Below are 5,804 nucleotides of genomic sequence, written 5' to 3'. Positions count from 1 at the left end.
AGGAAGTTCACACCTCTCGCACATATATGATCATGTGCAAGATAAAAGTGACCATTATTTAAACTCTAGCACTCCTTAATTATTCAATGAATTTCAAATATAGGAAAAGAAAAAATCAGTGTCTTTAGAATTCTAGAATCAACTCCCTTAGTGTAGGAAAAGAATTCTTGGGAGAATTGACCTCCTATTGGAACTTGTAAGATGAGTATGAGACAAAATTCGACATCGGTTGAGAAATTATTTGGTGTATTTATACTTTAAATTAATTATACACACAATAAGATTGATACATCAGTTAAATATTTCTTTAATTGTCTTTTACAGTTAGTTATTTAATAATTACTTTATAAAAAAAATTTATCTAAACTCAATTTATCGTGAATTCAAGATAATATATACACTTGATTATTTAATAAATACATAGCTATTTAAAAAAAAAAACTAAAAAAAAAATTGTGATAGGTTGAGAGTGTGACTATAAGGGAGAAAAAGAAAATGAATAAAAAGATTTAGAATGAATGAAAAATCGCCAGGGGCTCAAGTTGCATACGTGAAGGGTACAATCAATTTAATGGTCAATATGAAAGCCTTGCCACGTAAAACAGGTCATCCTTCTATTTTCATCTTGGGGCACCAACATTTGACCAAAACCTTCATCTTGAGGTTCAGAAAGAAGTTCATGCAGAATTGAATTGATGGACATTCTTCAACTCAAAATAAAAAATGACATTCTGCTTAATTTTTTTTCACCAACATTCACTGGCATGCGAAACAAAGGTCACAATTTAAACCATTTTTATATCAGTAAACATTATTTATCTTGCATATAATAATAATAAGGCCATTAACAGAAACAATTTGCTATCAGTATCATGCAGAATTGCTCCCCATCATTTTGATTTCTTTCCTTGTTTCCTCTTGATCACTTCATCAATGTACATTATACCCTTGCCCTTGTAAACTTCAGGAGGTTTGCAATTACGAACAGAAGCAGCAAACTGGTGCACCCTTTTCTTGTCTATTCTGGTGCAACAAACTATTGTTCTTGAAGCAGAAAACACGAAAAGCGGGAGGAACTGTGAGTTCAACCTCATGACTTTATCCCAATTTGAGAAATAAGGGGCGTCCTTCTGCTTCAGCTCTTGCTTTGTATCCAACACCCACTATCTTAAGAAACAGAAAAAATTTGGATTCCATTATGGCAACAGCAAATTGATCACCTTAGCTCTCCTGAAATATAACAAGCGGTATGAGTTCGTAGCAGTATTGACATGCAAATAAAACCTTGACGAACGGGGAAATTAACCTCAGAAACAGCTAATAAACAGCTAATCATCTTTCTCTAGGAAAGTTTCCATTTTTATTGCACATTTTAAGTTAGGATTGCCTCTAACCACATAAGATTAAACAAATAAACTATAACTTTTATAGAGAAGTCAACAATCGTTATCTCATTACATCACTATCACTACCACCAATACCGGTCCCCTACCCACAAAATCTCATCCAAATTTGCTTATACTAAAATTAACATATACACATGCAGCAAAACTTCAATCATCAAATGAAACCGAAATTGGAAATACAAGTGTATTGCAAAAAGCCTAACTTCATTAAATTTAATAATCTAATTAGACCAAAATTCAAGATACAGTGCAAGCTAGAAATTATCATAATAACAGATAAAATAAAGCATCAAATCCCCTTTTTTTATTAATTTTTCAACCCAGCATTGTTTTTACAATCTTCCATTAATTTCAACCCAACATTCTCTTTACAATCTTCCATTTCTTTTTAATAGAAGCTGAAGGATAGTCGAAAATTAAAAGTTGAAAAAGAAAATTCTTCCTTGTTTAGAATGGATCGTCGTTGGAGGCAACCAGACTGCGTTACTAGACGGTAATTTTCCGGCGAGATTTCTGTTCGCCGGAGATGGTCCTCTAGTATCTAAAGCTGTGGAAATGAAGGCTGTGCCTAAAATTGACCCGAATCCATTTGGTCAAATAAGTTTATAAAATGGGTTGGGCTAGGTCTTTAACAACCTATAAAATTTTGATTCTTGGGCTCAACGGGCTCTCTTTTTTTTTTTTTTTAAATTTTGATTTCTTTTTTTTTTTTCCTTTTTTCTTCTGCATTTTGCTTTTATAAAAAAATATATCAACTATTGAAATAAAAATAAATCCTTGAAAACAAAACTTTAATATATAGTTCAGAAAATCTAAATCTTTGTGTTTTTTTTTTCTTAATTTTGTTCAATCATTTTAATTTTAGACTTATTATCTTGATTTATAATTTTAATTGCAATTGTATTCAATTGGTCAAATTTTAAAAATTTGAATAATTTATTACGAATTTAAATAAGACATAATTTGATTGTAATATAATAGGGAATTACGAGTTACCGCTAATTTTATATTCAAATTAGTGATGAAAATGTTATCTTTTGTATGTTTTTCAATTTTATTTAAAATTTTTTTATTTGAGTAATTTATCCGTTATTATAAAATTATTGAATTTTACTTATAATCAAAATTGAAAATTATAAAAAATATATTATATTTCATTAAAAAATCATTTTTAACAATTTTTTTTCTTCTTTCTCGCTTCCAAACCCTGATCCTCGCACTTTAACATTTATCAATGCATCATAAATCATGCCTAGAGTTTAACTACATAAATATATGCATATAAGTGATGCATGGGCATGCTGAACATATAATAATATCGAAATTACAATTAAAATTAATATTTTACTCACAGACTTGACGACAATCACTGTGGCAGCTGGGCGGAGGAAGAAGGCTATTCCGGCTCACCTGACAATTATATTACAATTATTTAATACAATTGACTCAATACAAATCAAAGAAAAGACCAATTACGCCCTAAGTCGTCTTGAAAATCCCAGTGATCTCCTATACCTAGGACCTACCCAACTGCAAAGGGTTCAAAACACACTTCTATACTCACAATCCATATATCCACAATTCAATCATATCACAGCCCCTCCTGGGCCCATCAAATCAGTCATCCATCACAATACATAAAATTTCAATTTAGTCCTTATTATTGATCATTTTTGCAAAAACTGCCCAAACAAGCTCTAAAAATTCTAAAACTTTGCCCCGCGGTCCTTAGCAATATTACTAAGCTATTGCAAAAAGAATCATAATTTTCTAAGCTACCACGAATATTTTATGGATTTTTAATCCTATTTAAGCACTAGAAAATTACGAAAAAGAAACATTCGGGTTTACCTTTGCCAATTCCGACTTCGAACGCTCGGGGACGTCGACAATGGGGCTAGCCAAAACCTCGGTCCAATTCGGGGACTTTTCCAGAACGGTCCGTGCATGCGGCGAAATTTGCAAACTGGTCAATCGCCGAATTTCCGCGAATCGAGGATACCTACACGAAGCCCATAACACGGGGGGTAGTACATAAATTTTTCAGAATTTTCTAAGCTCATTAAAATGCTCGGAAAAACACTGCGAAGTTCGTGGGACCCACCAAAAGCGGTGTCGGAAAAATTCGAAATTTATGTCGTTGCGAAGCTCTCGACTAGTGGAGCGTCTTTGGTAGCCTCGGTTTTCTCGTGGGATTCACGGTTTTCGAGAAATCTAACCCAAAAGTCGAAATGGGCTAAAATCTTCCCGAGCAAAAATCGGACAAACCGCTCGATGGATTTCGGCGTTCTTGGTGTCTCTGGAAAGCTCTCGCCGAGTCGATGATTTTAGACACAAGACCCGCTCCAAGTGGGGGTCGGATCGGCCGGATTTGGCGGGAAGGCTGAATCGGCAGCGCGTTGTGGCGCGTTTTCGGCCGTTTGGGCGGCGGCCGGCTGGGTGGGTGGCGTGGCGCGGTCGGTGGGCTGGTGAGTAGGTGGTGGCCGCGGTGGGTGTGGGGAGGAGAGAGAAAACGCGAGGAAGAGAGAAGGAGGAAGGAACGCGCGCGGGAGGAAGAAAAAGAGAAGAAGACCGGTCTGATTTGACCGGTCCGATCTGGTCCAGTTCGATTCGGCCGGTTCTATTCAAAATACAAAATTTTAAATTTTTACTCTTCCTCGGGACCGAAAACGAGGTCCAAAAATTCCGAAAAAATTTCAGAAAACTCAGAAAAATACGTAGACTCCAAATATATTTTTAGTTTTTCCACGTGGTCTTTAGATAAATTTTTAAAATTCATCAAAGTTTATATTTTCGGAAAATCGAACACGATTTTTAAAATCCGAAAAATCTCAAAAAAATTCTTAAAATTTAAATAAAATTAAAATACCAAAAATGCTCATAAAATTTAAAATTTTGGGGTGTTACATTCTTCCCCCCTTACAGAAAATTCATCCTCGAATTTTACACAAGGCAGAATAAAGCACATGATTATACATTGAACAGATAAGGGTACTTGCTACGCATGTCCCGTTCTGACTCCCAGGTGCACTCTTCCACTGACTGACTCCTCCACAAAACCTTAACCATAGGGATCTGTTTTGATCTCAGCTGTCTCACTTGGTAGTCCACTATGGCTACAGGCTGCTCCTCAAATGTCAAGTTCTCTTTTAGCTCTATCACATCCGGCTGCAGTACATGAGAAGGATCGGGAATGTATTTCCTGAGCATGGAGATGTGAAACACGGGATGAACGTGAGAGAGGTTGGGTGGTAGCTCCAACCGGTAGGCAACTGCTCCAACTCTATCAGTAACCTCAAAAGGTCCGATATACCGAGGTGCCAACTTGCCCTTCTTTCCAAATCTCATGACTCCCTTCATTGGAGAAACCTTCAGGAATACATAGTCGCCCACTGCAAACTCCACATCCCTCCGTCTGGGAGTGCATAACTCTTACATTTCTTGAAAAGTGTCCTCGATCGTTCCACGATTAAAGGAACTACCTGCAAGTGTCTTGCACTAGGTCTACATCATGCACCTTTGCTTCCCCCATCTCTGTCCAACACAGAGGAGACCTACACTTTCTTCCATATAATGCCTCATAGGGTGCCATCCCTATGCTGGAGTGGTAACTGTTGTTGTAGGCAAACTCCACCAAAGCTAGTTGCTCATCCCATTGACCTCCAAAATCCAAGACACTCATGCGAAGCATGTCTTTGATGTTTGGATTGTCCTTTCACTGTCCGTGCATGCGAGGGTGGAAAGCCGTCTTGAAGTTCAAGCTGTGTGCCAAGTGCCTCTGCAACTTTCTCCAAAACCGAGAAGTGAATCAGGGCCCTCATCAGAGATTATGGAAGCCGGAACTCCATGCAATCTGACTATTTCTCGAATGTAGAGCCGGGCATACTGTGCCACAGAGTATGTAGTCTTTACAGGCAAGAAGTGAGCTGATTTGGTTAGACGGTCTACAATTACCCATATCGAGTCATATCCTCGCGTGGTACGAGGCAACCCAGTCACAAAATCCATAGTGATCATTTCCCACTTCCATTCTGGGATAGGGAGCTCTTGCAGCTTCCCTGACGGTCTCTGGTGTTCAAACTTCACCTTCTGACAAGTCAAGCACTTGGACACAAAGTCTGCTATGTCTCTCTTCATGCCATTCCACCAGTAGCTATCTTTCACATCATGGTACATTTTGGTAGAACCTGGGTGGACGCTGTACAGTGTGCAGTGTGCCTCTCGCATGATTTCATTCCTGAGGTTGTCCACATCGGGCACACATATCCTAGAACCTTGCACTAGGGCGCCATCATTGGCAAATCCAAACTCACCACCTTCACCTTGCTGTACTCTTTCTATAATCTTCATCAGTTGTTGGTCTCTGTGCTGGGAAACTCTAACTCTGTCCCTCAAGTC

At 37.7% G+C, this 5,804-nt stretch overlaps 1 pseudogene; it reads right to left on the bottom strand.

Moving 5' to 3' along the window:
• Nucleotides 1–890: 890 nt before the first annotated feature.
• On the bottom strand, nucleotides 891–1,197 carry LOC131174169 (60S ribosomal protein L6, mitochondrial-like; annotated as a pseudogene).
• Between the last annotated feature and the right edge of the window lie 4,607 nt (nucleotides 1,198–5,804).

The sequence above is a fragment of the Hevea brasiliensis genome, chromosome 15, assembly GCF_030052815.1.
Source record: "Hevea brasiliensis isolate MT/VB/25A 57/8 chromosome 15, ASM3005281v1, whole genome shotgun sequence".
Taxonomy (NCBI): Eukaryota; Viridiplantae; Streptophyta; class Magnoliopsida; order Malpighiales; family Euphorbiaceae; genus Hevea; species Hevea brasiliensis.
Note: the sequence above shows the minus strand (reverse complement) of the source record. Positions and strands in the feature narration are given on the sequence as shown.